Below are 13,099 nucleotides of genomic sequence, written 5' to 3'. Positions count from 1 at the left end.
GGGCCGCGGGTTGTGACCGCTGTCCTAGGGCGTAGTTAAAAAGTAAAGGTGATAGTGCATCGCCTTTCTATAGCCCGTAATGAATTGGAAAAGTATCATAAACTGGCCTATATGGACTATACCATACTTTTCACTGGACAAATTTTAATTAATCGAACTAGTTTCTTGGGAATACCAAACTCAATAAGAATACATATTATATAAAACTTCTCTCTTAACCGAACCATATGGCTTTTTTGAAATGTGTGTGTATGTATGTATTTATTAACACTACAATTGGGTATACACCCGGTGGCAGTGATAAATAGTATACAATAATAACATTACAATAATTACAGTAAAAATTACAATAATTACAGCAATAAAATTAAAAAAACGAAAATTTAATTCTAACTATAAATAAATGCAATAAACCTAGAACTATAAATAAAAAGTATGCTATAATAACACCTACAATAAGCAAAAGTAAACCTAATTTTAGGCCTACTTCTATTAATCCCAACTATTATCAACTTAAGTTCTCCTTAATTAATTACATATCAACTTAATTAATTACATGACACAACTTAGATAATTACACTGCACCTACAATTACATTTTCAGTCTAATCTTCTCTACCTTTCCTTAAATGTATTGATTTTTAGAGGACCACTCTGAAAGATTGCCACAGGTAAGCTATTCCAGTCTACTATTGTACGGTTAAAAAAGGAAAATTTTGCCACATCGGTTCTTTGTTTTCTGCATTGAAACTTCCTAATATGATCAGCCCTGCATAAGTATGATGGTGTCACTAATCTAGCATTGATATCGGTCCATATTTTTTGTCCCATTTGTGCCTTAAACAATGCGCTTAGTCTGGATTTTCGACGCCTTGATTTGAGAAATTCCCACCCTAAGTCTTTTACTATCTCTTCGCCATGTCCCTTTCCCATTTTGACATATTTTGCTGCCCTGCGTTGGACCTTTTCTATTGAATCGATTTGATTGTGTCTGTACGGATCCCAACCTACTGCTCCATATTCCATAACTGGGCGAACAAGGGTTTTGTACGCTAATTCTTTTGACCATCGGTTAGCTTTCTTAAGAATACGCATAGAGAAATGTACTGTTTTCCAGGCTTTCCTTGTAGTATTAATGACTTGTTCCTCCCAACTCAGTTTGTTACTTAATTATATATAGGGGAGAGTCGGGTAGTATCGGACATCGGGTAATATCGGACAGTGCGTTTCTTTCATCTACCACCATATGGTAGTACCTGAATGACATGTTTACGTTTCTCTATGCGACATCACAGAAACGTAACCATGTCAATCAGGTACTATAATCGTGTGGTAGATGAAAGAAACTCACTGTCCGATATTACCCGATGTCCGATACTACCCGACTCTCCCCTATCTGAGTATTTACAAGTGTTCACTTGTGGCACCGGTGTATTGCTCAGCTGATATTTGAGACAAATTTCTTTATGCGTTCTACAGGAGGATATTGACTTACTTTTACTCACATTGATTTTCATTTTTTTTTTCTGTTGTCCAGATTTCAATAACGTTAAGATCGTTTTGTAAGGCGGCGATATCGGATTCATCACTAATTTGTCTATATATTATACAGCCGTCTGTCGAGTGCAAAAAATGTGATCAATAGTCGATCTATTATCCCTAAAACCGCACTAATGATCCCCAATAATTTCATCTACATACGGAGTTAATCTTCTCAAAAGAATATTGGATAAAATTTTGTATGACGTCAACAAAAGTGATTATTCCTCGAAAGTTACTATAGTTAGTTTTGTCCCCCTTCTTAAAAATAGGTATAATTATGGACTCCTTCCATTGTTCTGGTACAATTTCCTTTTCATAAATAGCAAGTACAAGCTTATAAATTTCGCTAGATAATGCGCTTCCACCTCTTGTTGAATGATAGATGGATAGAACAAAGAAAAATTTTCTCCGGCATCGGAACACGAACCCGGATTTTCAGCTCTACTTGCTGACGCTTTATCCACCTGCTACACCGGATTACAGTTTCAACGCCGGATCGAATCTTCTCAATTTAAGTTCTACCTCTCAGTTTTCTCTTTGGCGACCTACTTCCAGAATATGTGACAGAGGCACAATGTCCAGTGCACTATGTACAGAGGTGACTAAGTGGCAGGGATACGACTGAATGAGCGCCGTCTTGAATCACTAAGGCCCATATTCATAGACATGGATGGGCAACTCGTGCTCACAAAGTGCTAAAAAACCTTGAAAGAGAGAAAGACAGACGAAGCCAGCCGCAGCGGTTGCAAGTTGTTTGTAGTTTCGCTGCAAAAGCAGTTCACTGCCGCGGTGCGCTCTGGCGGCTCATGCAGGTGGTCGTGATATCTACTCCATGATTTGAATTTCAGAATGACGTATAGTATAATAATTATAGTAATTTTAGACAGACTGTACCTAAGCACTCATAACAAAATTATATTATTTCCTATCTTTGTAAATTAGTTTAGTACTAGAGACATAAACTGAATACAACCTTTTCAAGATATAACAAGCATAGCTGCAACACTGATTTATTTTTACACTATTTGTTATTTCTTATTATATGTCTTATTTTTTTAAACATAGAACGCGAGAATTTACAAGTGTTTATACATTAAAGAGTATTCCTCTGTTCTCAGAAAGGTAATAGTCTGTGTTCGCAAATAATCACAAATTCAAGAAAATATTTTGTACATGTCACGGCAGAAGAAATAAACTTAGTTCTAAGTTCTTTCTGTACATTAAGAGCTCTTACACTTCTTTCTTGTATTAAACTCTGACTCAAGCACATAACGTGGAAGCAAAGAGTATATTTGGAAATTCTGACTTAGGCAGCATTACGAACAGTTTGATTCCTGATTTCGCTGGAATTTGAATGGCGTAATGTTCTGTAGATTTATCAATACAAGCCATAAACTTTCAGAATCTTCTATCGGCTGTAAGCCAAAAGGATTTCAGAAAAATTTCGATCCCTTGTCAATTGTCACTTTTCTCCAAACTTACCAGTGAATTCTGCTGTAGGTCTTGAAGTTAGGATCTTATAGTGGATAAGAAAATTTTCTTAACACTATTCAAGATACTTTATAGTCAATGAAAGTGAAGTTGTCTATGAAGATATTGCCACATTTCAAATTTATCCATAAATGCTCTTAGCTAGTCGATCATATGTCGTGCACTTCTGTAACCCGCACGCACAACGTGCTAACGATATTTGATATCAGCTCACCTTGTTGATATCCATTTTTACCCTTAGCTATTCTAAAGTATATCTAGACAGTATTTCTTTACTAAAACCTTCACTGTGCTTATTATTTGTAACATAAAATGTCGTGCGTAAGAAAGTGTAATAGAACATAATACAAGCTTTACCTCCCTTCTTAATAAAAAGAATCTTTCTCATTCGACTCATCACTAAAAGGAAATAATCTGGGTATTATATAGTTTTTCACTTAAAACGAGCCGCCACTTACTGCAGAAGCGAGTAAACTTGTGTCTTGCAAGAACGGCATACAGACACTACAGCTAATACAGAGTCCTTTCTACCTGCACTGAGGTTGTGTTCACACTTTGAGAGCACGAGTTGCCCACCCATGTTCATAGACATTCTTAGCGTGGGCTTCGGGTGGATGATCAGCGAACTAATGTTATTCATATTCATAAACCAGTGTTAGCGACATGATATAATATGAATCCTGTACAAATAATCACTCGATAGCCGGGACTAGTTTAGCACGCTCGTAGAGCGGGCTAGCGAAATGTCTATGCATAGCATCCTAAGTGATTAGCCTACTTACACATATCATATTATTATGATGATGTACCGAAGTACATATGATATATAGTAACGCAAAATTCCTGCACGGAAGTATTATATGTTCTTCGGTACATCATTATAATACTCTTGTATTAATTTTGATGAAATTTGATCGATACCTGGAGACTTGTAGTTTTTCAGATTTTCTATCGCAATTTCGATTGTGCGAGTTCGGGTACAAATGACTCAGAAGTCTTTATTTGAATTTAGTCCCGATCATTTCTATTTGGCCTAGGTACATTTAGTAGTTGTCCAAAATAGTTTTTTCCACCTGTTCAGGATTGAATGAGAGTCTGCAAGCAAGTCACCATTCTCATATTTGATCATATTTATCCTTGGCTGATATCCGTTCTTAAATTCCTTTATACCCTTATATAAATCTCGAATGTTTTTATTCTTACTGTTTGGTTTTACCTCATTCAGTTTTTCCTTCAAATAATCTATATTTTTATTCCTAAGTGTACGACTTGCTTCCCATCTTTCATTGAAATAATTATCTGTATTCGTCTCAACTGCATCCTGCAAGAATTTGAATTTTGTCTGTTTCCTTCTTTCTACTACCATAGAACAATCTTCATCAAACCACGGTTTCTTTTTCTTAGTTTTGTAATAACCTATGCTCTTCTCAGCTGCAATTTTGATATTATCTCGGATATTTTTCCACACGCTATTAACATCTAACTCTTTCTCAACTTCGTCGGAAGTTACTAAAGCGGCAAACCTATTCGAAATTTCGACCTGATAATTTTGCTTAGTTTCCTCGTCCTTTAATTTCAGAATATAGAATCTACTAATATTAATTTGTTGCTCTACTCGCTTAGCTACTGATAGTCTTTCTCTTAATTCTCCAAATATCAAATAATGGTCAGAATTACAGTCTGTCTCCCTGAAGTTTCGAATGTCTACTATACTAGAATGTCTTCGTTTATCTATTTATCTTTTTATTTTTTATAGATAAAATACGTATACTAATTTCACAAAATAGCTTAATTTCTTAAATTATTATTAGTGTAGTTGTTTTCAAGTTACATCGCATAGTGAATAAATATGCCGATTTTATAAATACAGTGCATAATAATGATAATACGTCATATATTGTAAATGTAAGTTGTTTTTAAAGGTAGGAATTTATAGCACGACATGAGGATATTAGGTTAGTTGTGCTTACTCTCTCTTTACGTCATGAATGACGTGAAGCCTTGAGGTATGGCCAGGTTACAACTGAAATGTGTTTTGTATCGCAGCAATTGAATCAAAATATATTTCTCGTGCGTACAACGAACACTCTATGCATACTGCAACCTAACCTTGTAGTCTCTATGGGTAAATTCCTATCTTTAGTTTTACTGAATAGATATTTGTTCATTTTACTTTCCACACTGCTTATAACTAAAGAGCGCAAATAGGGTGCGTATTGAGAGAATACGAGTTTACTATATAGAGTGCTTTAATGACGTGACGAGTGTGGGTGGAGTTGTATCTCTTAGGAACGTGGCATTTATTTACCATTCTTCCGCAGTTCTTTGCTTACTTCCGCATTTCTACACTTGCTGGCACATTTATTAACTTCCTCTTTTAGTATTTCACATTCATCCACACGTCTTCAGTTCTTTATTCGTACATCTGTACTACGTACATCATTCCTTGACTTCCCACTGTGATTCTTCTTATTCTTCCGTACTTCTTTACTTAATTTCGTAGCGTTTATTCACCTTTATACCAAAACATAGGTAAGATATGCCGAAAGAAAATAAATCTCGGCATGTGAAGTTGCAGTTACTTGGTAAAGAGTTCAGACCTTACCACTTCTCTTCGGACAATTTTAGGGAGAGGAGAATACTTTTATTATACCCGTAAATCTAGTTCTCTTAATTTTACATTTTTTGTTGCGCAATTTTAAGAATTTATATTTAATATTGCGTTGCGAAATAGACTAAAATAATGATGTATCGGTAGGTGTTATATTTTAAATTCGCCCCTGTTTAAAGAGAAGTTTTTTTGCAGTATAAATAATAACTGAATATTCCTTTCAATTCCTGATGAAATAAACTGTTGTTCATTGCAACATATGCAACCATGAAGGAGCTGAAAATAGTGCAATGTAAGATACACTACTTCGTCGATTTAGTAGAATACGTCTGAGTCTAAAGAAAGCAGAAAACAGTACAATGTAGTCTGTTGTTGTGACAAGAATCCAAGCTCCCGCATACCGGTAAAGCATTGTGTCACAAACACTTTCAAGTCTGAGTATTTCTGACAAAGTAAATATTATTCATCGCCTTGGAAAGGGCACATATGTTACATATATTGTCGGAGAGAGTGACGTAACATTTATTTATTTTTATTTATCTTTCTTTATTTAATCCTTTCCTTATTTCATTCTTCATTTATTGATTTATTTCTTTATGTTTCATTCATTCATTCATTCATTCATTCATTCATTTTTTCCTTCGTAACTTTACTCACTCACTCACTCACTCACTCACTCACTCACTCACTCACTCACTCACTCCTTTCTTTCTTTACTTATTTATTAGTTTACATTATATATATATATATTCATTCATTCACTTATTTATTCATATACTCATTCATTCATTCATTCATCCATTCATTCATTGTTGTATTTTCTTGATGTATATAATCCAGAAAATAAAATTAATTTGTATTAACGTTGTATCAGGTTCGTTTTTTTATAATGAATTAACAACTCTTAAATACCCATTCTCGTATGATCGATTTTTTACTATCCATAATATTTCTTGACTACCTTGCTCTACGAACTTCAGTGGTATTCAATCTTTTTTTACTAGAAAACTCCCAAAATATATATTTGTACCTCAAACTACATTGTAATTATATAAAAACTAACAAAAGACTATGATTGATGTTGTACTAAAAATAAATTATTATCATTATTATTATTATTATTATTATTATTATTATTATTATTGTTATTATTATTATTATTAAACAGTAGTTATTGATGCAATAATAATAATAATAATAATAATAATAATAATAATAATAATAATAATAATAATAATAATAATAGTAATGATTTATGTAAAATGTTATTCCAGCAAGGAAAAACAAGAGTTGATATTGCAAAAGAAACTATAATATAATACAATAATTATCAACAAGTATAAAAAAATAAATATGTCAGCATTTTTACGTACATAATCAGTAGGATGCGTACACCTTGAGACAACTTATGTACCTCTGGGGGTACGTGTACAATCGAATGAATATCACTATTCTACCTGAAGATGAACCTTGACTATTGCAGAGACCTGCTCCACGTGTTATGTCTAAGTAGGAGAACAATGACTTTCTAGTAAACAGACGGAGCAGTATAATATACATTTTCTATATTTGTGGTTAACTGTATAACTTCATTGTAAATTCAGTATGTGTATTATAATGCTGTAAGTCTAACACACTGAATTGAACATATTGAAAATAAACGCGGTAACTTAATGTGAAATGTAAGCAACAGGTGGTTTCATATTTTAAAGTGCATTCATGGAATAACCTATCAAAATATGTAGTCCAAACGTCTGTATCGCCAAGTTTAGTCGTGGTTCTGGCTGTATGAGGACAGTACACTGCACTGCCTTACATGCTGCTCATGGTCGTACCTATAGTCGATGTTGCAGTTAACCTTGCTATTTACAAGCCCCAAATGCGCTCTCTACTTATAACTTAAGGCCGGATTTTTAGTCCCCCGTATAATCTCAAGTTGACTGACTACCGATCATTGCTCATGCAGCGAATGCAGAAGTTGTGGGAAGAGAGAATGTTTGGGATAGCTTCAAAATGGTTGTAAATAATTTCTTATGCAACTACAAAAACCCCAGTTACAAAGAAATGGTTGAAACTATGTTCGATAACTTCAGAAACTTAGGCTGCAATATGAGTGTTAAAGCTCGTTTTCTACATTAGCATCTCAATTATTTTCCCGAGAACTTAGGCGCTTTTAGTGAGGAACATGGTGAAAGTTTTCATCAGGATATCAAAGACATGGAAACTATGTAGATACCAAGGAAAGTGGAGTGTGAGTATTATGACCGATTACTGCTGGATGCATAAGAGCGACAATTCTTCTGAAACGCCTTCCAATAAGTCAAGAAAACGGAAATTTCAAGTGGAGTGAGATGCACATATGGTCAAGGTAAGGTTATATGAGTGTAAATATTGTGTTACTAGCTTTGTTACAAGATCAAAATTGTCAGAACAAGTATTAAAATGCAGCACGGTGTTAGCATTAATCACCCCATGATTTAGGTCTTTTGGTCTGTACCGATCTTCAAGAGAATCTATTTTCTAATCTAACCTTGAAGACTTCAACATGATCACCGTCGTTACCATCATAATCATGCGCAATAGGCGTCAAAATTTTGACATAGGCAGGTAAATAGGCTGTCATGTCCTCGGGACACCACGATTTTCGTGAGACGTGGATTCGTTGAAGAACTAAGTCCTCAATGTAGAAATATTTACTGGAATTAAAACACAGTATAGATACAGTATGTACAATTGACCAAGAAAGATAAGCGAACGTAAGACGGTTCCCTCACCTTATAAATCTTTGGACCAGGTTAAAGTCCATTAATGACACAATGTCTTCTGATTAGTAAGTGATGTTGTCAGTAGAAAAACGTCATGAAGTTAGCATCTTACCAGCTCTGTCAAAAGCACTGGAGCGCGTAGTACATAAGCAACTGACTGACTACCTCAATGAGCATTGCTTACTTGACGACTACCAATCTGGTTTCCGTGCAGGACATAATACTACTACTGCCCTTTTAAAAGTGATTGAAGACACTCGAGAAGCCAGCGACAGAGGAGAATTAACACTACTGACATTACTAGACTTCAGCAAAGCTTTCGACACAGTTGACACGGATCTTTCTAACAGTGCCGTTGCTTGGTTCGATTCCTACCTTCGCGAACGCCAACAATGTGTATTAGCCGGTGGTCATTCTTCCAATTGGCGTACCGTCAAGGCCGGAATCCCTCAGGGCTCGGTTCTTGGGCCATTACTTTTTACGCTTTATATAAACGACGTAACGAAGATCTTAAAATATTAAAAACACCACCTATACGCTGACGACTTACAACTTTACATTCATTCCCGAACTTGTACAATCAATGACTCTGTGACCAGAATTAATGAAGATCTAGCATCTGTAGCTCAATGGGCGCAAAAATTTGGACACAGACTAAACCCAGACAAATCACAAGCTATAATAATGGGCCACCAACGAGCATTAAACAAAATAGATCTAGCCACTGTATCAAATACAAAAATAAATAATACTACAATTACATATAGTAAGACAGTAAAATATTTAGGGGTATATTTAGATTCAAATTTAAATTTTCAAAGTCAAGTGACCTACATATGTAAGAAAGCTTTTTCCATAATTCATTCCCTCAAACACTTAACCAATGTTCTACCTCTCAGCCTTAAAAAGAATCTGATCCAAACTTTAGTGATGCCCCACTTCGATTATTGCGATTCTTTATTCACGAATCTAAATACTGATCTTGCCCATAGACTACAGCGTGTTCACAATATCTGCGTTCGTTTCGTTTGTAACATTAGAAAATTCGATCATGTAACACCGTCACTAGAATTGTTGTCTTGGAGTCCACTTAAAGAAAGAAGATTCTTCAACTCTCTCTTATTACTATTTAAAATCATCCACACCTCCACACCCTCTTACCTAGCATCTCTTTTTGTTTACCTTTCACTACCTCGAACCCGGGACATGTACCTTCTCTCTATTCCTCTGCACAGAACATCCTTCTACTCATCATCTTTCAGCATATCTATTCCACGCCTCTGGAATTCTCTCCCTGACCACGTCAGAGACTGTTGGACAATATCAAAATTCAAATTTAAATTAAAAAATCACATTCTAGTTCGTGGAATTGCTTGTTGAACACATGTCAGGTTGCGCAACTTCACCTTAACCCATGACATATAGTAAATATTGTAACTATGCTGTTGTAAAATTGAAAATTAATATGTAATGTATTTATTATTATTATTATTATTATTATTATTATTATTATTATTATTATTATTATTATTGTCAGTTATCAATATCATCATTGCTATCTCTGTTTTCTTTCTTTTTGCTGTATTAGCTCGATGAGAGCACTATAATGTACTTTTAACTCTGTTGACCCTCTATAGAGCTTTAGCTTAATTTGTGTCATTTTCTCAGTGTTTGTATTTCTTTTTTGTATTTATATGTGCTATCTGGTAGGATGGAAGAGAAGGCCTTATGGCCTTAATCCTGTCAGATTAAATAAATTATTATTATTATTATTATGAAGTCATGACGTCAGTGGGGACTCCGACTGACATCTCAACTGACTGTTGGATCTCATATCGTAAGTGGGAATCACAGTAACCATGCTTGTGAGATCCGGAACAAAGTGAAAACAAGCTTTATAATTATTGATTTCTTTCACAAGGTACTAAAACAAGTTCCAAATAGGCACTTATATAATATGCACTATCGAGAATAATAAGCACTGAAGCAGGCACAAAATCATTTACACTTTAAAACACATTTCGACATTACTGAACAGTAACTATAGAAATAACTATATATTCAATTTATTGAATTAAACTGTTCTCTTAATAAAGTGCACCTAAATAGGCCTATTCTTATTTTATATTTGCAAACATTGTGCCGTTTTAGTTTCGTCACACTGTGTTTCTTTCTTTCTTTTTCTTTTTTCTTCCTTATTCATGTCATTTTTCTTATTGTTAGTTACCCTTACTTCTCATAGATGGCTTCCTTTTCCGACATTTTAGGTCCATCTTCCTTTTTATAGATAGCTTGTTTTCTTTCCGCCATTCTTGGTCTCTTACTTCTCACGTATAAGGAGCGAATTTAAGTTATCACGTGACATGGACTTTAGATTTTCATTGGCCCTATTCACATTAATTATTAATTAGCGTCGGTTATCCTGAGGGGGACGCTTGACGCGGTGTAGTTTGGGGGAGACGCTCGAAGAGTATGGTTGCGTGACAGCCGTGGAGAGCTGAGGGGTTTTGGTTAGCGACTATCTGTGATGGGATCACGGATAACCCAGTCCGGGCAGGGATGTGTACTGCTGTAGTCGGGACTCGATCGGGAATTGTGTATTTCTACAGGCAGAAACGTGGCCGAGATGTGGTGTGGTATGCTGTGTGATTACGGAGGCATGAGAGTTGAAGAGAGACCTTTGTTGTTTGGTTTCGAGACTGGCCTACCAGGAATCGTAACAGGTTTTTATACGTCAGTAATTGTAAGTTTCTTGTGATTAGTAGAAGTATATTTGATTTCATACAGAGTATTAGATAATTCAAGAATAAGCTGGCATTCGTCAAGTGTATATTATATTGATTGTGTTTGATTTCGTATTAGAGCTTTCTGCCACATCCGACAAGTTTGGACTTGTCTAGCAAGTTGCTTATACTTACAATCTGTGGGTATAGATGGTGTTAATAGTGTGTGTAATGGTGAATGCCAGTTCAGTGACCTTTAGTGGCAAGCCAGTTTCGATGCATTGGTGAAGCATTGGTGACTGTATTTCTACTGCAGACTTTATGTTCATTTTCCAATTTTCAGAAGTGTTAATTAATAAATGTAAGCAGATAGTTGATTATTTATGTGGAGTATTTTCTTTTGTACCACCTCACCCAAGAGACAATCGACCCTATCATACTTTCGACGGCAGGGTAAAACTTAATTGTTTAAGTATTGTTTACTTATTATTTATACCAACTATTCAAAGTAAACAGAGGCCCACCTTTGCAACGTGATCTTTAGTTACTTATATTTTTATACTGTAAACCTCGCCAACTTCAGTGCATATTCAACTAGAATGATATTTCCTATTTGACTATGCAGTTTCATTATCAATCCGTAATAAATTAAGTTGAGTAATGGCATTAGATATAAATGTCTATTCTAAATAAAACCAACTTTAAAAGAATACAATTCTACCCTATAAAAATTAATATATTTGAAAAACAAATTACAGATTACATTCATACCACTGGTCTACAGTGACTTTGCTACTGAACAAAAACATGTGTACCAACCTAATTTGAGTGTGCTGATTACTGATCTGAAGTCCATTTTTTCTATCACGTCATAATTTTATAATAATAACATTTTTAATTTTTACATGTTTAATACATTTAGATCCATTTTATTTATTTTATTATGATTTTGGTACTGGACAAAAACAAGTCTACTAACCCCCAATTTAAGTGTGCTGAACACAGATCTGAAGTCCGTTTTTTCTATCACTCCACAATTTAAAAATCGTAACATTTTTAATTTTTACAATTTTAATACATTTAGATCCATTTTATTTATTTTATTGCGATTTTGCTACTGAACAAAAACAAATGTAACAACCCTAATTTGAAAGTGTTGATTACAGATATGAAGTCCGTTTTTTCTATCACGCCACAATTTTAAAATAATATTTTAATTTTTAACTCAAGGCGCTCGTTGACGCAAAGAAAATATTATTTTCTTCCACTCCTTCACATTAAACTTGACATCATTAAAAATTTTGTGCGGGCTCTGAATCATGATGGTGAAGGCTTTAAGTATGTGAAATAGAAGTTTTGGAGAATGAAAATGGTGCAAAATTGAAGGCAGGAATCTTAATTGGGCCAGAGATCCGACAGTTGATGTGTGACATCACGTTCAGGTCAAAACTGAGCGCTCTTGAACTCGAAGCTTGGGACGCATTTATACTAGTGTCAACTACGTTTTTAGGAAATTATCGAGCTGATAATTATGTTATGTATATAACATAGAGCATTTTAGAATCTAGGTTGTCGCATGTTTTTAAAAACGGACTTTCTTCATTCACACCTTGACTTTTTTCCATCAAATCTCGGTGCTGTAAGTGACGAACATGGTTAGAGGTTTCATCAGGACATATCAACGATGGAATCCAGGTACTAGGGTCCATACGATCCGAGCATTATATATGATTTCTGCTGGTTCCTACAGTGATCAACCACATGCCAACATAAGCGAAAAAGCAAAGGTCTCAAGCACTTTTAACAGAGTTTTTAGTGTTTACTACATAGTGCAAGTGTATATCTTCCTATAAATGTAGCCTATTTAAAATAATATAATATAACAATTTGCAAAGAATATATAAACTAAGTTCAATTTATATCTCTGACTTTACGGTACAGGTATGTACTGAATAGTAAGATTTAGAA

This window comes from Periplaneta americana, chromosome 2 (genome assembly GCF_040183065.1).
Source record: "Periplaneta americana isolate PAMFEO1 chromosome 2, P.americana_PAMFEO1_priV1, whole genome shotgun sequence".
Lineage (NCBI taxonomy): Eukaryota > Metazoa > Arthropoda > Insecta > Blattodea > Blattidae > Periplaneta > Periplaneta americana.
This window is presented reverse-complemented; position numbering follows the sequence as displayed.